The sequence below is a fragment of the Phyllostomus discolor genome, chromosome 3, assembly GCF_004126475.2.
Source record: "Phyllostomus discolor isolate MPI-MPIP mPhyDis1 chromosome 3, mPhyDis1.pri.v3, whole genome shotgun sequence".
Lineage (NCBI taxonomy): Eukaryota > Metazoa > Chordata > Mammalia > Chiroptera > Phyllostomidae > Phyllostomus > Phyllostomus discolor.
In genome coordinates, this window is record NC_040905.2 from 7,244,699 (window position 1) to 7,269,916 (window position 25,218).

The following is a 25,218-nucleotide window of genomic DNA, read 5'->3' on the forward strand; positions in this document are numbered from 1 at the left end:
TAGGTCTTCTCTTTTGCCTGGAAGGTATAAAATAAGGTGCAAGACTGCCATTCTCAGGAGCATTTTCCCAGTCTGGTGGGGTGTTGCTTCCTGGCAATTGCCATCAGTTTGGCTCAAATCAACTCACAGCAATTCTTGTAGGTTTGGATGTTTCTTACGTTGACAATATAACGGAAAAGGAGTCCGACCGAAGTTACGGGCACAGGTTCTCTCTCCAGTTCTTGCACTTTGCTCTGGGACCATGAGGAAGAGCCCAGATCTTGGGGGCCTGCTCCCCTCTTCTGTCGATGAAAATGCGGACACCCCCACCTGCGAGAGCAGCCTCTCTGTGGACCACAGCAAATGGCTTTGGCGATAGACTAGAAGGCCTCTCAGACCCGTGGCAGCGGTCACTCCAGGCACTGCAAGAAACTGTAGTGTCCTACAGGCCAGGGAGAGGGGGAGGGTCTACTTCAATAGTGTGCGTAAGTGCGGCAAATGTTCCATGGAAAAGTAATCTTTTTAAAATCATGGGTTCAAAATGAAATGTAGATGCTGCTACAGTTTCTACTAAAACTACCTGATGATTGTATAGCGCTTCACATTTTTCTTTTCAAAGGAGGCTAGAGAAGGCTTTAAAAATTTTTTTATTGTTGTTTAATTACAGTTGTCCTTATTTTCCCCCCCATTATTCCCTCTGCCCTGCCCACCTCCCCTCCCACATTCAATCCTCCCCATCGTCCTTGCCCGTGGGTCCTTTGTCTGTGTTCTTTGACTTGACCCTTCCCCTTCTTTCCCCGTTCCCCCCTCCCCCCTCCCCCTTGTCACTGCCAGTTTGTTCTTGCCATGAGAGACAGCTGAGCCTTGGCAGTAAGAAAAATTCAAAGCCAGGAGGATACAATGGCTTGGATGCGACAGGCTTCAGCAGACTTGGCTTCCATCTGCAGGTTTTTATACTCAGTGGGCATGTGGATGTGATCAAGGAAAAGTGTTTTGTGTCTGTGTTCCCATGTAGTAAACGGGAAGGCATTCTGTTTAGTGAAAGGGGGATCACCAAGTCAAATGCCCTTAACCAGAGAGTTAAAGGAAATGAATGAAGGGAGCTGTGTAATAATAGGGGACGGTGGGGAGTACAGCATGCTGGACAGACCAGAGCTCCTTTAAATCTAGCCCGGCAAGCAAATTACACCCTGGACAAATCAGGCCCCATTTAAGCCAACTCGCTGGCATCAGGCAAGCAAATTGCTTGGCACAATGTTGTCACATCTTTTCGTTGTTAAAGTGTATTGGTGTGTACACATCCAGTGAGTCTTGAGTTAGGTGGTTGACTCAGTATTCTTTTGCTTCTAGATGTTTTTGAATCATTATTCCACCTCACTCTTGTAAAAATCTGTTAGGTTCTACACAAACAGAGCTAAGTTTTGTACTAGGTCCTACTCTAGATAAGCAGAATATTTGGGTGAAGGCGAGAGCACATTACCCCACCGTACCTACCCGTTTCACCACATGGCGACTCATGCGCAATAGCAGAACAGCGTTGCCTGATGAAAGCACACAGCCCAGAGCACAGGCGGAAGGGGACTGCTGGTGGGAGTGGCCGGGAGAACACAGAAGACGAGAGGACACGCAGTCAACCATATGAATTATGGAACATAGTTCATGGTTCTGTTTCTCCTAGGAAAATGCAATTTGGAAAACATTTAGGCAAAACTAAGATCAAGAAAAAATTATGAGGGCAATCTTGTGGAGAGACGTACTAGTCCCACCAGGGTTATGCCTCCTCCTGTTCATTCCCTTAAGGCTGTATTAGTTTGGGGGCTAAAGTGATTCAAGGGACAGAGGCCCGGCGTCAGTATGTAACTGCACAGGTGTGTGAGGGAGTAAAGGACTAATGCAAGACCAAAAACGAGGAATTTCGAGAAGCTGAGGGACGTATGGCCTCGAGAACCTCACTTGGGGAGGACTTTGGGGTCCCCTGGGCAGCAGTGGCCATTAAGTGCTGCTGGAGTCAGAAGGACAAGGAGGCTTGAAGCCGGAGCCCATGGAGCGCCCATGGGGGCCATGGGGGCTCTCTCCATTCCCGGGCACCAGCGGCAGCTGCAGGCTGGGACTCAGGTAAAACATGGCCCATTTCTTCAAGAGGCTCCAGAATACAGCTGGGGCTCCTCAGAGCCCCTGAGCCTGATTTGAAGACTGTCGGCCTGACTGTCCCTTGAGAACCCCACATTCCTGTCTTGGCTTCTGTGTGCCAGTGATCACAGATAGGTCACTGTCACCTCCAAAAACTGACTAATGATCTACATCCTACCCAATGATTCTATTTTTCCTCCAGGACTCTTCTTCTTAATCCCATTTCATGTTCTTCACCCCCGATCAAGCCAAAGGTGCTCTAGTATAATAATTACTTCCATTTAGTGAATATCTGTTACCTATCAGATCCTGGTGAGAGGTATCTTACCTGTCTCATTCCATATAGTTTCATTTCCTCTGCAAGGCTGAAGAAACAGAGGTTCAGAGAAGTTAATGGAATTGCTTAAGGCTATCCAGTGAGTAAATGGCTTTGACGGTAGGCAAGTTTCCTTCCAAGGCCTGTCATAAGCTTGAAGGAAAACTAGGGGTTGAATGCAATCTAAACAATTAAAACTATCACCTTGCCATGGCTGGTGTAGCTCAGTGGATTGAGCGTGGACTGCGAACCAAAGTGTCGCAGGTTCGATTCCCAGTCAGGGTACATGCCTGGGTTGCAGGCCATGACCCCCAGCAACCGCACATTGATGTTTCTCTCTCTCTCTCTATCTCCCTCCCTTCCCTCTCTAAAAATAAAATAAATGAAAAACCTTAAAAAAAAACAAGAACAACAAAAAAACTATCACCTTAGCTGGCTAGTCCTCAACTGTTGGAACAACACGCAGCCCAGGCAGCTGGCTTCTATCAGCGTTTCAATTGAAACGTATTTGTTATGCCGGTTGCCTGGTTTAGGAGCAAAACACAAACAAAATCCAAAGCTTTGGCTAGGACTTTGAAGATAAAAAGATTAAAAAAAAATAAGAAACTCTTGTTTAAAAGTGCTATTGAGTTTCCAAGAATGGTTACTGTTATTTTTTGAAAGAAATGCTGTGTGTGTGTGTGTGTGTGTGTGTGTGTGTGTGTGTGTTAAGCATAGGACTCCTAGAAATTTCGAGAGGGACGGTAGAAGTCCCATTCAGTTCACTTTCTCAAAATGTGAGCAGCAATGACATATGAAGCCCAGGGTAAGAGCTCTTCTGGAGAAGGCATTAACCAGTCACAGCCAGTGTTCATTGGTTCATTCATTCATTCAATATTTCTTATTTTTAGTGTTGAAGTACACAGGTATGCATAAATTATATGCAATGATTTTAAAGAAGGGTTACAAATCAAACACCCAAGTAGCATAAGGAATAGAGCACTACAGTTCATTAGAAGATGCAACCCCCCCCCCCCCCCCCCCCACCGCAGCGCCTTTTCCCAGCCGGGTCTGTTGGGAAGGTGCCTTTGGAGTAATGACTGAAGGAGGTGAGGGAGGGAGCCACGTGTTTCCGAGGGAAACGCATTCGAGGCCAAGGGAGCAGAACTTCCAACGGCTCTGGGAGAAGCTCAGCCCCGGTGAGTCAGGGACGGTGGCAATCCAGTTCAGCTGGAATAAAGATAACGGGGAAGAATATTATAAAATGAGGCCGGAGACAAAAGGGGGCCTGATCTCACAGGCCTTGTAGGTCTTTGAGGACTTTGTTCCTTGCTCTGATGGAAAGGAAAGCTGCTGATGAGTTCTGAGCAGAGGAGTCTCATGGGCTGATTTGCATGTGTAAAGGATCCATCTGGCTGAAGGCAGGAGCAGAAAGACGGGTTACAATGACAGTTGCAACAATCCAGGCAAAGAACAATGTTGCCTTAGCTTCAGGTGGTTGCAGTGGAAGTAGTGAGAAGAGGTCAAATTCTCTATGTAATTCAGACAGGATTTGCATACCTTTTTATTACAGCTGAGGTATGCTTCAATATTATGTTCACTCATATATGCTTATGTCACAGGTGCGCACAGGTAACCAGGTTCTTAGTGATCGAGGACAAAGAATTGAACCGAACACACAGAGTTTATAGCAGAAAGAAAGAGGGAAGATTTATTAAGTGATAGTACACTCCACAGGACACGGGAGTGGGCCAACTCTGAGCAGAGAAGGGACACGTGGGCGGGGGGATTCTATTCTCATAGGGCAGAAGCTCCCTGGCTAGTCTTTGGCGGGCTTTTCCTGTGGAGGTACACGGAGTTGGATTTCAAAGCTCCTGCGCATGTGTGGTTTCTCATGATTTTCTTGATTGGCTACTGGAGGAGGGAGTCCCACAATGCTATTTCATTATAATGACATTATAATGAATCAGGGGTAGCGGGCAGGCAGGCGCATTCCATGATTCAGAGTTATCCCAGAAAACAGGAACAACCCGTCTTAGGGGGTCTTTGTCATGTGTAGGTGTTTGCTACCTCAGCCCTGCGGGGCCTCTGGAGCTTCCTTCCTGACTGTCTCCTGCCTCACTCATACTTGAGCACTTGCTGTGCTTTTTGTTCCTTTTTGCATCAGAGATCAATCTGTGATGATCGCGTTCCTTCTCCCTACAGGGGTGTCCCACCTGCAGCCCACAGGCTTCATGCAGCTCAGGAGGGCTATGAATGCGGCCCAACACAACATCACAAATTTTTAAAAAATATTATGAGATTTTTTTGGGGGGAATTACGTGTTGCAATGTATTTCATGTGTGGCCTAAGGCAATTCTTCTTCTTCCATTGTGGCCCAGAGATGCCAAAAGGTTGGAGGTTGGACACCGTTGTGGGAATTTCCTTTTGTGAGGCTCTGCTGGTAGCATGCTTTTTTCCCCTCTGAAAATGAATTCATTTTTCCTTGCCTTGGTTGGCAAGTATCTCCTCTGAGCAAATGAGAGACATCATTCCACTCTTCTCCAGCTTTCCAAGGCTGCTGCAAGCCTCAACGTGGCCCCATCTTTCTCTCTCTGTCTTCAGTTCCCCAGTGCTCTTTGCTGGGCGATTTCTCTGTGGTATGTCTGGGTAGGAATTTCTTCATATTTACCCTGCTTGGCACTCTTTGAGATTCCCAAGTGTATGAGTCACTGTCTATTACCGGTTGTGGAAGGCACCGGCCATTCTGTCTTCAAATATCGCCTCCATCCCTTCCTCTCCTTTTTCTCGACCTCCACCCCCTCCCTCTGTCTGCACCGTCTCTCAGGTGATCTCTCAGGCTTTTCATTTCTCTCGTCTGTGCTGCATTTGGAAGTGTTTCTTTGGCCCGGTTTCCCACCACTTACCATGTCTTTATTCAGAGCTACCTAATCTGCCGATACATCCATTTATTGAGTTTTCTACCGCAAGTGTTGTATTTATCATTTCTGAAAGTGCTCTCTCCTTGTCATTCAGATCTCTTACACTGTGTTTTATATTTCACATTTCCTGAAAATATTGTCAGGTTCGCTCTTGATTTATTTTATATTGCGAGTCTCATTATTTCAATATTTGAAAGTTGAAGAGCTCCGTTTCTGTTCAATTTCACACATGAAGACTTGTTTCCTTGGGTAGTTTTGGTTTTTGATTATGTGCATTCTCCTTACAGAAGTATTTTTTAATCAACAGACTGTATTTTAGAGCAGTCTGAGGTTCACAGTGAAATTGAGTGGAAGTACAGAGTTGTCAGCATAGCCCGTCTCTCTCCCCGCCACACACAGTATCCCCTGCATCCTTGTCTCACACCCGTGTGGTACCCTCGTTACAGCTCCCTAGTGCATTTACATTTAGTTGGCAAATCTGCATCAGTGGCATTTCTCCCTTTCTTGTTCCCCACCACAGCAACTGTCCTGGAAGTGCCCCCCTGTTGAGGGAAGTAGTTCAGGTCTGGTTCAGACTCGCACTTGAAAATGTGCTTTGAGGGGAAGGTCTCCTACTGAACTCCCCACTTGACAGGTGTCTCTGTACCAGTGAGGCCATGGAAACTGGAGTTCAGATCTGCACAGGTTAGCAGATATTCTCAGGGCAAACGTGTTTTTCCTCCTGTGAGAAAATAAACTTCTCCATGTTTTCCACAACAGGTCGAATTTGGGTGAAAATTCCGTACAATCTTACAATGTCTTCAGTGCAATTAAGGAGGCCCAGAAATATTTTCCTCAGTCTTTTCAGTAGTTTTCCATTGGATACCTGACCACACATTTTATCTGAAAGAGAAGCCCATTTGTTTATTCTCTCAAGCAACAAGCAGTATTTTGAGCACCTACCACGGTGGTGGATACCTGGGAGATGCAGCGATGCATGGGTATCATTCCCGTCCTGGAGGAGCTCACGGTCAAGTACAGGGGGAAGTGCAGAAAAGCTATTCGATGCAAAATTTTGCTGCACTGTTGAGACATTCAACATTATTTATAAGGCAGCATTTCTGTATTTTTTTCCCAAACGTAACTGAAGTAACTGAGAACTCAGCTCCGTGTCAAGGGGACCCACCAGTTGTTACTCTGTATAAGCACCCCAGTTTCCTCTGGCTTCTAAGAGATGACAAAGCTCAAGTGGAAAGGGGCTGAGGGACAGAACTGGAGTGGAGATGGGGGGTCCCGAAGATGTCACCTCCAGCATAAGCCTCGTCGTTCTCCTGGAGCCATTACAACGCTAATGCACAGGGGCAGGCACAAACAACGCCCCTTTTTAGTTAATTACAGAATCTTTTATTACAAAATCATAAGCATGTAATTCTGTAACATAACAGTATCACACTCAAGCACACCATATGACATTTTAGGTGAAATGTTCGCTGTTAGGTGAAATTAAAACTATAAATTATGACACCCACATTATTACCCTACCGACCACACTCAATCAGGCATCACTCCAGCCAGACGCTGTAGTCTGCTTTCTGCTGTCGTCTGGACCTGCTTCCCTCTCATGAACGGTGGGTGCGACCTTCCCCAGGAGCCTGCAATCGCCAACGTTGTCAAGGAGACTTTATAGGTGGCAGTTCCCGTACTCATCATAACCATGGATGTTGCTTTTCGGGGTCAATTATTTTAAATAAAGCTTCATGTGAATTCTGTGGCCTTAGAAAAATCGGAGTAGTGCCTGCACCTGCCACAAGTTTTAGAGTGCATTTGACACCTTTGGTATACTTTTCTAACCCCAGGAAACCACTTCACATATTTTTCATGGTCAGAACATTCCATGTTATTGATAGAGCATAGATAAAAATCTAACAACTCAACTTTTCATGGTGAGATATTCAATACCATAGCTATTTATACCCCATTCTGGGAACAGGAGATCTGAAAGGCAAACCAAAGCTAATGTTCCGGCAATCAGCTAAAGTTAACTGACGGAGATATTTCAGAGTAAAATAAAATTATTCTGACAGGTTTTCATTAGGCTCGCAATGTGACAGTCAGAGGGCTGCCTAATTTTCCCCCTAAACACGGCAAATTATTATTAGTAGACGCTTCCACGTGCATTCCACATCTGGAGGGAGCAGCCCCGCAGACCTGGCGGCACAGATGCCGAATAGCCTCCTCCCCACCACCTAGGTCTTGGCATTCCCAAAATAGTGACGCAACAGTGATTTATTCCAAATCAAGTTCAGAGGGGTGTTTAACATCTTAATTTTAGACCATAAAGCAAAGGTCTAAAAATATCAGGAGTGTTAAAAAGTAATGTTCCAGAAACTTTCACCAACTAATTGTAGCCCACATGAGTAATTTTTCTTTTTCTTTTTTTTTTTTTTGAGAGAATGACTCACCGATCAGAAAATCGTGCCTTGCTCACAGAATATGCATTACATGGTTGGTGCAAATAAATCTTCTATAGCTGTAGAGTAATGGGGTATAAAGTCATGAGACGGAGGGCAAGAAGGAAACTTTTCACTTGCATGCGTATCTTAGGTGGTCTTGGGAGAGGTTCCCCAGCATTCTGGTAAGTATTTCATAGCTTTCACTTCCCCAAGCCTTGAGATCACGTGTCTGTGTATTTGTGAGTGCCGGAAGAAAGAAAAAATCGTGGAAGATAAAATCATGGGTGGAGGCCTGAGAAGCTGTGTAACTGGTCCATTTTCATGCCCCTCTGGGGATCCAAGAAAACCCTAGAAAAGTGACATGGAAGAGAGGAGTCCGGTGAGCTCGGCGAGAGGTTATCCAGATAAAGTAGAGCTGAACGCAAAATTGGGAGTTCTCTTCTTTGTTGTTCTTTCTTTCTTTTTTTAAGTTTTTAAAAATGTTATTTTTAAATGACGGTTTACATTTGATGGTATTTTGTATTAGTTTCAAGTGTGCCGTGTCGTGACTGGACAGTCACATACTTTCCAAGGCACTCCCCCTGACATCGCCAGTACCCAGAGGGCACCACGACAATGGAGCTATGACAACACCACTGACTACATTCCCTGTGCTGTGCTGTGCTTTACATCCCCGGGATTATCTTGTAACTACCAATGGTGCTTCTTATAATTGTTACTCCCTTCACCTTTTTCACTGGGTCCCCCCCCAGCACCGCCCCTCTGGCAACGATCAGTCCGTTCTGTGTATCTGTGAGTCTGTTTCAATATCGTTTGTTCATTTTTTGTTCTTTACATTCTACATATAAGTCAAATCATATGTTAATTGTCTTTTTCTGACTGATTTATTTCACTTTAGCATAATACCCTCTAGGTCCATGCTCTCACAATTGGTAAGATTTCATTCTTTTTAAAAAGCCAAGTTATATTCCATTGTATATACGTTCCACTATATTTTTTTTATCCACTCATCTGTTGATGGGCACTTGGGTTGCTTCCATATCTTGGCGATTGTAAGTAACACTGCAGTGACCCTAGGGGTACATATATTCTTTCAAAATTAGTGTTTGGGGTATCTTCAAATATGTACCCAGAAGTGGAATTTTGGGGTCATAAGGCAAAATTAGGCCCTGACTGGTGTGGTTCAGTGGATTGAGTGCAGGCCTATGAACCAAAGGGTCACTGGTTTGATTCCCAATCCGGGCACATGCCTGGGTTGTGGGCCAGGTCCCCAGTAGGGGGTGTGAGAGGCAACCACACATGGATGTTTCTGTCTCTTTCTCCCTCCCTTTCCCTCTGTCTAAAAATAAATAAATAAAATCTTTTTTAAAAAAGCAAAATTAGGAATTGTTGACTAAAGGCAAAAAACAAGCCTGCTCCTAACATTTGTGTATGCCCAGTATTCAAGCAGAACAAATATGCTCTACCTCTCTACCTTGAAATTTACCTTCATAAGTGACAAGTTAAAAATTTTGTGTAAAGCTCTTGTTCTTATACAGCTTTATGAAACAATATTCATAATGACCAATTGCATTTAAAGGCAAAACATATGAACTGGAATTAATGAGTATCACATTTGAAATAAAAATTATTTAAATGAGCTGATATTTAAATATATTTTTGAATGTTATCCAATTTTACTAATGATTCTCATAGAAGCATTTGGAATTACACGATTCACCTTCCAACTAGTTGCCAATGTGAAGAAATGGTATCAGGCTTCTTGGTGTCATATCCTTACGTGCACATTTAGGGGGAGAATGACTTGTGTTTGATATCACAAAACGTTCCCCTGCCAAGTCCAACTATCATGAATATCGCACCAGATCATGAGTGTCTCCATCCAGAGTCATGAACTAGAATGCACAGAAGAGCAAGAAGAAAGACACTCAGCGCTACTCGAGAGGGTCTTCTGTTCTGCGTGAATCTTTGCATCCAGGGCGAGTAGAAAGGATTGACAAATTAATTGGTCTTAACAATATATATATATGTATTATATAAACATAAATACATTATATATAACTTTAGCACATCTGCTGCCTACATCCTCCTTTGACTCGGAGCTGTGTCCATAGTCAATGTCAATGGGGACAGAACCCAAACCTTCCTGATGTGTGGGTGTAGCGGCTTTTGTTTCTAGAATACAGGGCAATGGATGAGAAGCAGCATTGCCCTGGGTCCTGAAGGGTGTTCGCGAGAAGCATGGGTATTTAAAATTGGCGGTGAAACAATCGTGTGCCTTACAAAGTCTCTCCCCTGATATTTCTAGTACCTCACGGGCACCATACACAGCTGTATTATTATTGTGGTACTATTGCAAGTTACCACCATTGAATACCAGATTCCACGTGATGGAGGCACCTGTGTGTCTCTTATAACTTATTTATGTACTTGATTGTGACGTGTGGGGCTTTCTTAAGCACGGAGGCCTGAACAGGAAACCTTCTTGCTCAGGTCTCGGAGAGGCAACGACAGAAGAGCTTTGTGAATTCCAGAGGTACTGCATCTGTTCTGTACAAGCCCCGGGGGGGCTCTCCCTCCCACCCGCCATGTTGCAGAAGGAGCTTCCATGGGACCCGTGGAGGCAGGCACAGGAGTAACACCAGGGTGCCTGGGCTAGGGGTGGGGAGCTCCAGGAGGGCTTGTTCTCAGATGACTGGGGTGAAGGAAGAGGCAGAGATGTAGAATAGGTTGGGGATGGGTGTGGGAGAGTAGGGGGAAGAGTCCTTTAGAGGTGCGACTCTTGTGAGGAAGTTTCCAGAACAAACTGGGACTGGAGTGGTGATTGTCCGCATGGATGTCTCTAGGTTCCAAGAGTTCAGGATGCTTCCGGAGAGATTTTTCTTCATCGGTATCTGCCAGTGATTCATCCAATAATAACCCGGCCACTCTCTCGGAATCGGTTAGGAATCGTGTTGGGAATGTAAAGCTCTCCAGGGCCCCGCTCCAGCTGCTGCAGCAAGGCGGGACAGAAGGAACGGAAACAGACCACCTCGATGGTGGGCTTAGCCCTTGATTATTTCTGGCTCCTTTTTTTTTTTTTGACAAGGATACACAGGTGAAAGTTGCGAGAAAGAATAGCACAAAGCTGCATGATAATGAGACACTGGGCTTTTATTGAACATTCTTTCATTTCGAGAAATATCAGGCCACTACGGCATGCACATTTTTAATCCATTCCATTGTGGGGGGACTCAGTTCATGCCACCAAACAACCAGAAGATATGTCACATTGTAAAGTGACAATACTGCAAAATTAAATAGAAAGAGGGTTGCTATGGAAATTATTCCATGTTCTTATGATAGGTGAGAGTCTCCATTGAAATGTGAGGCAGTCTCAGAAGACATACACATTTACACCGCAATAGCAATGTAAAAATGCCCACTAACCGAAGTAAGAAGAACGCTGTTTATGTCTGAGAAACTCCCGTAGACCCTTACGTTTACCGGACAATGGGAGTGGAATCCTTTATGTTAAGAGTGTGGTCAGAAACTGAATTGAAATGCTGACAGTTCCCATCCTATTTGCGGGAACTCACAAGCTTCCAGTTTGGGAGCAAATGGACACACGTGCCCTTCCAGGACAGGCACGGGGCCGGCTCCCTGATAAATATTCAAACACCATAGCGATGGCGTGGATATGCTCAACTATCACGGCCTAAACCAAAATCACTGTAGTGAGCAAAGGCACAGTCTCTAAAGGGGTTTTCTGGACAAATGGAAAAGCTATCTGCTGCATTTCAAGGACGGGGCATAACGAAAAACACTTTGAACACACATGTGCCAGGGTCTAAGCTGGGTTTCCGTGGATGCTGGAATTCACGCTGCACTGCGCAAGAGGTCGGGCTGATGCTGTTGGAAAGGCAGGGATGCTGTTCTGAGCCTTTGTTTAGTGATTTCTCACTCAGGAGAAGCTGTTCCTAGACCCACAACATGAAATCTCTTTATAGTCCCCAAATAATCTTCAAAGTCTAAACAATCTACCTGCCCTGTCGGGCTTTGGGAAGGTCTTGAAGTCCTTTCAAATGTGTTTGCTGCAGTTGCCAGAGCAAGAGGTTCTGAGTTACAGGGGCCAGGACTTTATTATATTTAGCGAGAACCGTGGTTTAAAGTACAAAGATGAATGTAACTGCGCTGCAGCCTCTTCAAGAAAAATTAAAGTCTCTGTAGGAAGGTCCACGGACACCAGGACCACCGTTTGTTGTAACTCGACGTACAGATTAGGATCGCCATTGATGTCACTGTTTTATGGGACAGGGTTTTCACGTTGTCACCTGCACCGAACCCATAGTTTTACGCCAGACACTGAATAAAAAAGGTAGATGAATTTCTTCCGGAGAGTTAAATGTCATTTAAAACACTATCGTTGCTCTGTGCTCAATGCCACCCTAGAGGCTCAAAAGAGTTAATGTCCCCCCCCCCGCCTTGGCATCAGGGAGTAACTCAAGGCTCCAGGAAAATTCAGACTCTCGTTCTTATAATTAGAGATAATGAGGATACATGCGCAGAGGTAATTGGTGCGCGGTGACTGCCAAAGGGTGACAGGCAGGGACGACGCCCCTCGGCAGGACTGCGTGCTCGCACACGGAGAGCAGCTGATGGGCCCTGGACGCTCGCACTCCTAAATCTGTTCCGTTGCAGGTTTCTATGGTGCCCACCCCCTATTCTTTATGACTCTCCGATGAACGCTGACTGAGTCAAAATTGTTTTGTAAGGAGCTGCTCATATCACCTCCGGGAGGCCGGCTAATAATTTTCCTGTAAGCCACTGAACGTGAAACTATCTCAGAGTAAATTAGTTTCTAAGAGGGGAGCGTGACACCCTGGTGCTCATTCTTCTGCAAGCGCTGCGCCGGGAAGTCGTTTTTAATCTTTTTTCACTCCCACGTTTGTACTCCCCCAAGGGAAGGACCCTCGCCGTGGGCCCCCAGTTGGGAGAGGGCTGATGCGACGAGTGTGGGGCCCGACCAGACCCTGCTGCTAAAAGGGCAGTGAACTGGTGGCTTGAGAGAAAAAAGGAGGCAGGTGTGTGAGCTGGGGCTGAACAGGAAGACCTAGAGATGACCTGGTGCCAACTGCCTGCAAGCCCCCAGGTCTTCACAGTCATGACACAAATCACGGAAATCGCTTCCTTCTCCAGCTGTACGACATAGCTTCTCGTCTCTTGTTATGCGTTTTCTTTGGACTGTGGGGCCACCCTGGGTGTTCACGATGCTCTGGTTTAACCTGAGTGAAATCTGTGGAGGAAGAGGAAGAGGAAGACGTATGTGTGATATGCGCAGAGCCCGCATCTCCTTGCAACGGGACCCGACCGCGGGCACTGTGGTTCTAAAGAATATGCACCTCCAAGCTTCTTACCTCCCCAAAGAGCCAGGCTGGCATGTCCCACTGCAGTTTGCTGCCTTTAAATATTTCACCCTCCACCTCTCATACGCAAACATCTAAACTTACGGCATTGTATGGTTTCAGCAAACAGTATGTTTCTTTTATATTCCAATAGGTGCAAGAGATTGAAGCAATTTTTAAGTGAAAACCAGAGGAGCAGTTTTTTAAAAGATTTTATTTATTTATTTTTAGAGAGGGAAGGGAGGGAGAGAGAGGGAGAGAGACATCAATGTGCGGTTGCTGGGGGTCATGGCCTGCAACCCAGGCATGTGCCCTGACTGGGAATCGAACCTTCAACACTTTGGTTCAGAGCCCACACTCAATTCACTGAGCTACCCCAGCCAGGGCTATAGGAGCAGTTTTTAATCTTCTGCATGATTTCCCTTCCCAGATGACCTTGAAAAAGAAAGTCCAGTTTCAGTTTCCTCAGTTGCCAAGTGTGGGCAGTTGTAAGGGTTCCTTGAGATGCTACATTGGGACGTGCTAACTGCCGTATGAAAGAGTATTATAAAAAAATGTATGCTGGCTGCGAACCAAAGTGTCACAGGTTCGATTCCCAGTCAAGGTACATGCCTGGGTTGCAGGCCATGACCCCCAGCAACCGCACATTGATGTTTCTCTCTCTCTCTCTCTCTCTCTCTTTCTCCCTCCCTTCCCTCTCTAAAAATAAATAAATTTAAAAATATTTTAAAATGTATGCTCTGGCTGTTATTAACAGGCGGTGTTATTCCCTGTCATTAGGAGAATTGACATCTGAGGAGCATCCCATAGGCAAGTAAGAAGGGGACCCTTTCCGTTGGAGAAATATGTTCTGAACTTCATAAAGAATGAAGTAGAATTTTAGAAAATGGTGTTTTTTTGTTTTCGTGGAAATGTTTTTAACCCATTTTCTGAATAATGGTAAAAGGGTAACTTCTAGATAATGATGAAAGAAACACCAGTGATTTAGGGGCCAGACCAAATTTTTTATCGAGTAAAGTAGAATACAAACCTCAGGTTGAAATATACCATGAACAACTCTGTGTGAGTGTGTGTGTGTGTGTGTGAGAGAGAGCAAGAGCGAGTACAAAATCAATGCCAATTTTTTAAACTAACATATTTTTTTATTTAAAGCGTGAAGTGCCTTTCTCACATGCCAGCTCACGATATGATTCACCTGTGTGGACTTCCTGCCCTGATGTCACAACATTCATAGCCCACATCCTTCTTGGGCTTGTGGGAAGCCCGTCTCGCTGCCTTCTGACTCACTCCTCCAGGAGACGTATCTGAAGTCTGAGCTCTTAGCACTGGTCACCTGGCTGAACCATGCTCTGCTTTTGTTGTGCTAGACGGGACAGTGAGAAACGTAGGTCACCAGTTCTCGATCTGCTCTGACTTAGGTTTGCTGGGAGGACCACAAGATTCGTACCTCATGACCTTGGACGGTTTAATCGAGCTCATGAACTGGCATATTTATCTCTATTGTGACTTCAAGGAGAAGGAGTTTAATAATAGCATGTCCACAAATCTCATGTCCAAGGATTCGGTCTCATCAGTAGTTCTATCACCAGCATGAGAAAACAATGGGGACTCCTTCTTTTTTTTTTTTTTTAAAGATTTTTATTTATTTATTTTTAGAGCGGGAAGGGAGGGAGAAAGAGAGAGAGAAACATCAATGTGTGGTTGCTAGGGGCCGTGGCCTGCAACCCAGGCATGTGCCCTGACTGGGAATCGAACCTGCGACACTTTGGTTCGCAGCCCATGCTCAATCCGCTGAGCTACGCCAGCCAGGGCTGGGACTCCTTCTTCATAACTGAGACAGTAACCATGGGTCACGCCAGCAGGCTGCAATTGGTTGAAAGTGGACATGTGGCTTACCATGGGGAACCCTGCAATTCTTCTCACCAAAACTATTAATGGAGTTGCTCTCAGTCAGGGACCATTTACCCCTCCTACCCGAGGGACACCGGAGATGACATTTTTGATTGTCATGCCTGGGAGAGGTATTGCAGATGTCTAGTAGGTCAAGACCAGAAATTCCGCTAAACCTCCTACTGTGTGCAGGACCTCCCCACGCCCCACAGCAGAGAACTATCAGGTGGAAGAGGCCAGCAGTGCTGGAGTGAGAAAGGCCGTCTTCGAGGGTGTCAGAGCACAGGGCTTCACGGGCAGCTAGCTGGCAGGGGAAGGGTAAAGGAACCCCAAGCCTGAGTCTCATGCACTCAGTCCCCACTGGCTATGAAAAAGAACCAGCTCTGGTGGTGACAAAGTGTGAGTCAGAGCATTGTTGTCATGAGGAAGACAGAAGGCCTCCATTCTCCTCCTGGGACCACACTGGTTTTGCTCACACCTTCCTGCCGATTCTCTAAGGCAAAGCACTCGGTGTTTACTTCCCCACTTCCTCGTAATCCCGCAGGGACGGAAGCGACCCGGAGCAATTCATAATGTGCCGTATTCCTGTTCGTCTCCGATCCAAACACACGAGGTTGTACACATGTGGCAATTGCTATGCCCGTCTGTGGTGAGGAGGTTTTCAGGAACCACACATCACCTGCACACCCACTGTGCAGATGGTGTGGCCGAGCAGCTGCAGAATAACGAACCAAGTCTCCAAGTTTCAAGGATTATGTCAAGATCCATTCATATCAAGGCAGCCCGGGCCCTGCAATCCATGGTAAACGAAGCTGATTTAATGATGGCATCTGCTGGGTTCTTTCATATACTGTGTCCAGCAGGCAGGCATTCCTTCTTACCAGGAGTGAAGTTTGTGTGTGGGGGGCGGGGGGCAGGTTCTCATGACAGCGGCTTTTTCCATGAAGCCCTGAGCCTTCGCCAACTTTCCAGCCACCTCGGGCATAAATCAGCTCTGCTCCACCCGGTGGCAGAGCGGGCATTCTGAATTCTCCGTGGCAGGTGGTTTGACACACCTAATTGAAGTGATATGTCTTTCAGGTAGCCCTGATGTGCTGTAAGGACACGTACGGCATGTCACCTCATGACAAATTTCTACTGGCTGAAATGGGAAACTTGGAGTAAATGTGTCACACTCAGCATAGACATGTCATTTTTCAAGGGAACAACCCCAGCTGCATTGCCATAGTGGCAATCACGAGCACCTCTATAACATGACATAATTATCCTTTCTTTTGTGTGGTTGCAACAATGACGTTCTGGTCTCTTCTGCACATCCTTGCTGACACTTATGTCTTCTAGATAGATGGTGGCCATGGTGGCAGGTGTGGGGTGGTGTCTCACTGTGGCTTTGATTTGCATTTTCCCGGTGCTTGGTGGCGTTGAGCATCCTTTCATGTATCTGTTGGCAAAACAGAACAACACCCGTCTCTCGACATTCAGCTTTATGGAGGCAGGCGTTTGTGCCGGTCACATCCAAGAAGGGCATCGTGGGCTCTCTGAGCCAATTTGGGACTAATATTAATTATAATGCACTGATAAAAAAGACCACCTGCTCGAAATTAGGCGTAATGCAGAAAAGGAATGGCTTTCAAAAAGCCCAAACAGAGGTACATAATTTAGAAAATCAAACTCCCTCACTGGCTTTCAAGGTCCACAAAATGGGAATTCATTTCCTTCTAATCAAGTGTCCCTGGGGCAGGATGGGGCGGGGACACACAGTGACCTCGGCTCGAGCCTGCACGCACGCCCCAAATGACCAGTGGCCACGATGGCTCCACGAAGAAAATTCAGCTCCGTCCAGTGGGGGCTTTTCTCTATGTGGGTCAGGTGTCCAGGTGGAAGGGACTTGTGCAGAGGGGCAAGGAGGCGTGAGAAGCCCCTTCCTTCCACAGCAGCTGGGTCCCGGCTTTCTTCAGCACCATGAGGTTCCTCTGCGGGTCGGCGGTGCGGTGAGGAAGCCCTTGCTGAGAGCCTTGTTCTCACAGAGCTGCAGCAGGGCTGTGGCTCCGAGACCCCCCCCCCCCCGCCCCTCCCCCTGCCCAGAGAAAATGGTATAATACTACTTTGGAGAGGAAGGAGAGACAAGAGGTTTGTGAGAGTAGCAGCGGTCAGAAGCCCACAGACTCCCTGCACCCCACAACTCGGCACTGTCCAGAGGGGTGTCCAACCTTTTGGCGTCTCTGGGCCACGCTGGAAGAAGAAGAGTTGCCTTGGGCCACCCTTTAAATGCAGAAACACTAACGAGAGAACCAAACATCTCATAAGGTTTTAAGTACATTTACGATTTTGTGTTGGGCGGCATTCATAGCCATCCTGGGCCATGGGTTGGACACCCCAAGCTGCTCAGTGTCCCGGCCCTTCGCCCTGCCTGGGCCACTCACACTCCCTGGCCCTGCCCAGACCCAGTTGTGCTTGGAGAGACAGGACCTGTCCCAAGGACTTGCTGTAGTTTCTTGGAGGCCTGGCCCTTCTTATTTACTATAAATAATTATCAGTTTGGAAGGGCCTTCCCCACCCAAAGGCTTGCTGATGGATTGTTTTAAAGCCTGCAAGAAGGTCAGTTACTCTAAGCCCCTCCTGGCTGCCTTTCCTGACACCTCCCGCCCCGCCTCGTCCGGGCTTCAGAAACACCAGCTCCGGTTCCGGGCTGTTGTCTGTACGCCTACAGTGCACACGTGTGTCAGGCACCGTTTCAAGCACCTTGTACCCATTCACCCTTTCCATCCTTGCAGCCGCTCTGTGAGGGAGATGTCGTGATCACTCTCCTGTTGCAGATGAGGACACCGACGCACGGGCAGTGACGTGACTGCGTCAGATGCGAACTCAGGCAAGCCGGCTTCAGGGTTCGTGTCCTGATCACCAGCCAACGACCTCTCCGAATCTCAGCACCAGCCTCTTTATTTGGGAACTGCCCGGTTCATGGAATTACAGTGCACTGGAAAAGAAAGGCCTGGCTGAGACAGGGGGGGAGGAAGCCTGCTCCGCATACTGTTAATACATTATATTGATGATAAACATGGGTTATTTATTTGCAATATCCTGCTGAACAAGCAGATCAGCGATGGATGAGGTCAGGTCAGAGAGCTCAGCCCTGCCCTGAAGAGCTGGTGACCCGAAGGCCTCAAACACGCTGTGCAGGCTACGAAGGTGAGACCCACGGGCTGATTTATGGACGACAAAGAACTTCACCCCTCTGCACCAGCGAATGCTGGTCTCAGACTGGAAAAAAATAGCCTATAACCACTGGGGAATTTTATGTCATAAAAAACCCACATCAAAAGGCTCTTTCATTGCCTTCTTTTCCAGACTGTGTGTGTGTGGGGTCTTGCCAGTTGCTCCTGATGGGGCTCAGGTTCCTCCAGGGTCCTTGCACGTTGCTACACGCCTCACCCGCCACCAGCAAAGGCCGAAGCCCCTGCTGGCTCTGTGTGACCTGTGAGCAAGGGAGCCGTGTGAACACGTGTTAGGAGGATGTGTTTGGAGCCAGGCACTTCAGACACTGCTTCGTAGTCCTCACTGACCTGGTTAACTAACCTCTGAGAACCTCTGTCCCCGCAGCTGTAAGCAGTGCACCTCCCGGGCCGGTCCTCTGCCACGCAGTGCATTCCCAGCTCGCGGTGAGCACGCTGCCTGTTGTGTGTGTGTGCGTAAGCTCCGGGAGGTCGGGGAACTTGCCACTGCTAGATCAGTGGGCGGCAGCCCCGCGACCCAGCCTTTGCAGTGTCTTCTCACCAGTGCAGTAATACCCGCTTTGTAATACTGAGCCGTCACCCTGGGTCAGGGGACATCAGCCCTCTACCGCTCAGTCCCCAGCCAGACAGAGATGGCAAGCTCAGACTAAATCCCAGAGGGTCTAGGAACAGGGTGTTCACAAGGGTGTGGGCAGAGTGTAGGGAACCCACACAAATAGAGTGGTACCCCTGGGTTAGTGGCCGGGGGGCTGGTCCTACCCTTCCGTGAGAAGGGAGAGGAGCTGATTTCCAATCTGGCAGGAGTCAGCTCTCTGGAGAGGCTGCTCGGGTGGACCCTGACCTGAGCTCAAGGGGACGGGGCCACCCTGTGGGGTGACCTCGAGGGAGGGGCTCCGGAAACACATTCCATGGTCTCACTCTCCTCTCCCCAGCCCTTGTGCTGGGGCTTTGCCGTGGCAGAACCTAGCCTGAGGCTGCAGGACAGGTGAGCCCCTTGACACAGGCCAAGGTCAAGACGGGTGAGCGTACATACATACAGAAAGGTAAGTGGGGCCCTTGCCTTCGTTACCCAGTTAACCCTTGCGACGTCCTTGCACGCTGACTGCTGTTCCAGGTGTTCAGAAGAGGAAACTGACCCCTAAGCGGTTCAACAATTACACACGTATGCGGGTGTGTGTCTCTCTATATGCGCACACGTTGCGTGTTATAATACAGTTCTATCTTGTCTTCCCTTCAAGAATGTATGTTTATTATATTTGGAAATACAGACCACGTCATCCTCCAAGAAAGTATTAATCAAGTAACCTTATCATCAGAGATCACCCCAATCAATATATTTGCATATCTATTCATGGTCTCTGAGGTAACACATTTGTATTTTATTCTGTTTTGTTTCCGTTTATTTCATTTCATGTTATGTATGAAAGCATGCGTGAAGATTTCAGTGTGTCCCGCACTGTTTTTGCAGGCCTTATGAATATGAACTCAGCACCTCTCATAACATTCTTACTCAATAGTAAGGGACTCAATAGTAAGAATGTTATGAGTACTATCATTGTGCCCATCACAGGAATGCAGGAGATTAAGTAGTTTGTCTAGAGACACATGTGTAGTGAATGGTGGCTCTCGGATGCAAATTCAGGCACTCTGGTTTGAGTGCATCTTTAATTATTCTGCCCCACTGACCCTCATCTGTACATAGATTGTAAAATTGGAATCATGTTGTCTTCGGCAGACATGCACGCAACAGTTTTTTTATTGTTCTAATCCCAACTAGGTATGGAAAGAAATATTCCAGCAAGGAGTAAAACATCCAGTGACAAGCAGCTAAAAAATCAGGTAGAAAAAGAATGTACTCCCCAATACACACACATGCAGGCACATACATGAGACCCCCCCAAAAAGGTTCATATTTCCAGTCCAATATTGAATCATTTAATGTGCAGAGTTACCTTCACGTGGCTGCTTAAACAAGACGTGATGTATTTAATTGACCCTGTGTATTGGATTAGCTGCAGAAGGGCAGAACAATTCATCGGCAGCCAGTTAACTGCTAGGGGCATTTGGTATGTACAAGATGCTTCGGGGACTCGGGGACATGTCGGACAAGTGCACGGAGCTCTCCTGCTGAGGGTGTAGGGATGGGGGCGAGGCATCGATGCAGCGAGGAACGCTGCAGACTGAACGCGTATGTCCCCTCCTCCCACATCCCTGTGTGGAAGTCTCTCGCCGCCAGGGCGACGATGTTTTGAGATGGGGCCTTAGGGATTTCATTAGGTTGGGATGAGGTCATGGAGGTATGACCCTCCTGGGGACATCAGTGCCCTCACACGAAGAGCTTCCTCTCTCTCTCTTTCTCCCCTGCAGCCTCAGAGAAGGGGCCAGTGAGCACACAGAGAGGGGGGGGGCCACCTACAAGCCAAGGGAAGAGCCCTCAGATGAGACCTACCTCGTTGGCACCTTGATCTTGGACTCTCCTGGCTCCAGGATCGTGAGCAATAAATTTCCGTTGCTTAGGCCACCCAGTCTGGGGTGCAGCCGGAGCAGATGAATACGGGGAAGACTGCTTTTTAAAAAAGCAGTTTGAGTCGGCGCTCAGCACTGAGTGAAGGATGTAATAGATGTTTTGGAGGGGCCACCGCGGGGGTGCTGATGAGGGGAGAGGCTGCAGACTCAGGAGGGAGAGGCTTGACCACGTGCAGCTTCTAAACGTGCTTACTCCCGATGCAGGCGGCCGGGCTGAGCACAGAGAGCTCCTCTCTGGGCTGGGGGCTCTGTGTTTGCCCTGCTCTTCCACTCCTACGTCCTCCTCCCCGCCCTTCACCTAGTTACTGGTCCCCCCACCCCTTGGGCTTAAGAGTCTCACCCTCAGGAAGTTCATGGCCCACTCCCAGGCTTGGGGGGGTGGGGGGGGGTCCCCAGTTCCAGAATGCCCTGCCCTTGTCCTTCAGGCTACTTTCCATAGTGATATTTAAGTTCTGGATTTGTGTAACTTTTTGTTAAAGCTTGCCTTCCCCATTGGACTGCAAACTCTTTATGCACCCGGTTCGGGCTAGTGTTGCTCCCCGACATGATCCCAAATCCTGGCACCGTGTCCGTAGGTGTCAGGTGCTCCCTAAAAGTGTGCCGATTGACTAAGCGGCTGATTGGCTCTGCCCCTCCCCCAGGAGAGCCCTTCCTTGCTGTAGCAGGGACACCCTGTAAGGACGGCACCTTTTCTCAGGTCTGAGGTAAGGCCGGCGAACATGATGGAAAGAAACCTGTTGTGGTCTCTGAGGCTGTGTTTTAAAAATAAGCCGGTTGGCTCTGATCTGTCACAGCCCCCGTTAGAGCTTCCGTTTGCTGCTGGTTTATAGAAACGGAGGGAAGAAGTTCATGGCCAGAGCACAAAACAGACTGGGAGGGACTGAGAACCACCCAGTCCCTAAAATAGAGCCGGGACGTGGTCCAGATGTCCCTCCACACTTTTTAGCTTGTCAACTTACCAGGACAGACTGAGAACAGGGTTTTGGAAATTGTTTTCTTTTTTTAGCGTCTGCTTAAAAAATACAACGTGAAGGGGCTGAGCTGCAGAGATTGGCACGAGAAGCTTTTTTGGGCGCTAAAGGTAAAACAAGTTTAACTACGTTTCCTACTGGGGGGCTGAGCTCCTTGAGTGTCTAGGAAGAGGAGGGCTAAGCCAAGGATGTTTTTGCTTTTTCTGTGTGGTTCTCTGTGAAAGTCCTTTAACTGTACTCGGCTGCCCCAATTTCCCGCTTCCTGTGCTATCAGATGTCTGGGAGAAGAGGCGAGATCTGTTTTTAGAGGCATCTGCTTCACAGAGAGTTCAGAAACTCCCAGTCTAATGGCTTTGAAATGAGCTCTTTCTGACCTATTTCAGGGCAAGTGTCCCTCTTTCTGGGGTGACCCTGGTGGTGACCCTCCTAGGGGTCCTCAGACACTGGGAGCTCCCATCTCGCCCTCCCTCCTGCCACTGCACGAGGTGGCCACTCCCCGCCTGTGCGTTCAGGTCGCAGAGACGAGAAGGCGTGGCATGGTCAGAGCTGCTTCTCCTTTGGTCTTTGGTGGAAGTGCGAACCCCACGGCATTAACGAGCCTTCCATTACCAAGGGCTTCTGTCCGGGAGCTAAAAATGGCCAAATTAAATGATCAAGTGATGAAAAAACAGACTCAGGTTTTTCAGGTCAGTAATGTTTAGGAGACCTTTTCTAACACAGAAATCCCTTCCAACAGCTGCCTCACACTTAATGATCACGAGGTGGCTGGTGAACTCTGTTTCTACAAAACAAAAATGTCGTGACCAAACATGACCCAAAGCCAGCGCACATGTCTGAGTGTTGGTGGGCTTCCCTTTCCCGTCAACCACTTATATTTGAAACACAGCTAAGAAATAGCCAAAAAGGAATATTTTTAAAAAACCTATAAGGGACCAAATGGATTTCTCAATACCTATATATTAAGTGCACGTACTTCATTCATACAGGCCCAGCGATCTTTACTTTCTGTGTAAAGATATTTTCTTCCTGTGTCCAAAATTTTAACAAGCCTAGGCATATGGGTTCCCAGCTCGTAACATATTAGAAATGATGTATTGGAAAAGGCAAATCCATGAGAATGAGCAAGAAGTCCCCAATGATGGCCAAATTGTGATGGAGGATGCAGAGAAATGAGGAAACGCAGATTCGAGAACCACCAGTGAACACACGTGGCAGCAGCCTGGAGCCGTTTTGCACAGGCAAGTGGCCCTCCCCACTCCCGCCGAAAAGCATTTCTGCACCACAGCCTGACAGGGCAATGGGATGTTTATGATGTTGACCCTGAGTTGTCAAGCAAAATAAAGGCAAAATCATAACAGGCAACCTCTGTGGAAGGGGCAGAGAAGCATTCAATGTGTTTTAGAAATATTGTCCAAAAAAATCATTGCAATAAAAAACATTCAAGGGCTCTCATGGATGAGTTACAGTTACCTACAATATTCATTTTTGTGAAATGCCATATTTTAGGGTAATGTCAAATAAGTTGGGTGTGTTACGTGGTGGGAGCTGAGGAGAGCGAGACAAATAAAAATAAGACGCTATCTTATATACAAAATGTCTGCACCTACAGCTGGAGCTCTGGGGACGATAAATCCTCCAACCTGTGTAGAGCTCAGACCGTCTGATCAGCAACAGATTGAAATAATTTAGTTAGCAAATATTTTCAGGAGACGAGGGCCACTGCCTGTGAGCAGCTGAAATCCGGGAAGAGCACCTTAGCATCCTGAAAACCTTGGTTCACCGTGTCTCTGTGTTGTACTTGGTGGACAGAAGGGCACTCAAATAATGAGCACGCATGTCCACGCCCACCCGGCTTCTCTCTAGGACACCGAGGGTATGTTCCCCTCCCTTGCTCCTGGGGCGGTTTCCATCTGCGTTTGGGCACTGCGGAGATAGGTGCTTGGAAATCACCCGGAGAGAAGCAGATGAGTGGTTTTGTTTTCCAAATATCTTTGGAAAGATTAGAAAATGATTACGTAAGGTTGTAAGCAGATACTTAATGAAGCACGGCGAATTGACTATCCCCTCCAGACGTGCTGAATTAGCGCCCTGGACCCAAGGCCCACGAAATAAAACTATTCTGAGCTGAAGGCAGAAACCCTCAGGGTCCCTCACTTACCTCTGCTTCCCAGACGTCACTCCTGGGAGGGAGCCGTGCTGTCTGCTGAGCACCGTGTTTGGAGCTTGCTCCCCATCTCGCAGCCCCCGGTGGAGGCTGTGGGGTGCTGGAGGGGCTCAGGCAGCGTCTGGCCTGTCCTCAGTTTGGGGAGCTTCGCACAGGTTATTCAGAGTCCTGGGGTCCCAGCCATTACACACATTTTTTTCATGAATCCCCGAGCTATCCTGCGTGATAACCATCTGCAGTGATGTGATAAATGAGAGTTAGCAGTGATAGCTCGGGCTCCTCTGAGGATTCAGAGAATGCTTGTAAGTGCCGTGACAAAGATTTGCTCATGGAAGAATAATCTTCCCACTCAGAGATGTCTCGCCCCACTCCTGTCTGTCCCAGGTCAGTATTTCCTTTACGTCTCTGTGCCACAAATTTGATGGGTGCCCCTTATTTTTAGGAACAAGCCCCTACTAGGAATAATGGCTGGCTTCTCTTTACATCAATTTCCCCCTAACTCTGACTCCACTGAGGAGAGCCCCCCCCCTTTTTTCTCACCTGGTTCACCTGTTTGGGAGGGAGTGCGTTCTTAGGATTCAGTCCCCAGTATGAATGTATATTACAAGAGACCACATTCTTTCTACTCCAAGTCAATGATGGAATCGTCCTGGGGGTGAACTTGAATCGTGTACTGCCTCAGACTGTGCCCAGCTGGTTTCTACCCATGGCCAATGGAAGATTATAGCTCAACATGGTGAATGGAAATAACCACTGAGTAATTTAAAGACATTTTAATATTTAAACCACTTCCCTATGTTTGTTTGATTCATTGTGAACTTCAAAACAGTCTTGTGTAGAAAGTAGCACAGGGATTCATCTTATCACCTTATTTCACAGGTGATGAAACTGAAGGGGAGTGACCATTCCAAGTTACATGCTTGGAAAGTGACAGAAAGAAAACTGGACTGAGACCTGTGGATCCTTCCTATTTTCTAGTTCCGGCTGCTGCCTCTCTTGGCCATTCTTGGGCATCATGGGATGTGATATGACAACCAGCAGCCAGTGCCACCAGCCACCACCACCAAGGCCACCACCAATCAGTGCTGTCCCTGAATGTGAAGGTGATGGTGTGGGCACCGTGAAAGGCAGGAATGAAACCATTCATCTTCTTGTCCTTCATGTGACAATGACAGCCGTTTCCCGGCTGTTTGGGGTTCATGAGTGATGAAGCCTTGAAATGAGGGAAAACGAATCGGTCGCTCTGGCAGTGAGGTCTTTGCCCTGATTGGCATCGGGGGCCATCTAATCAAG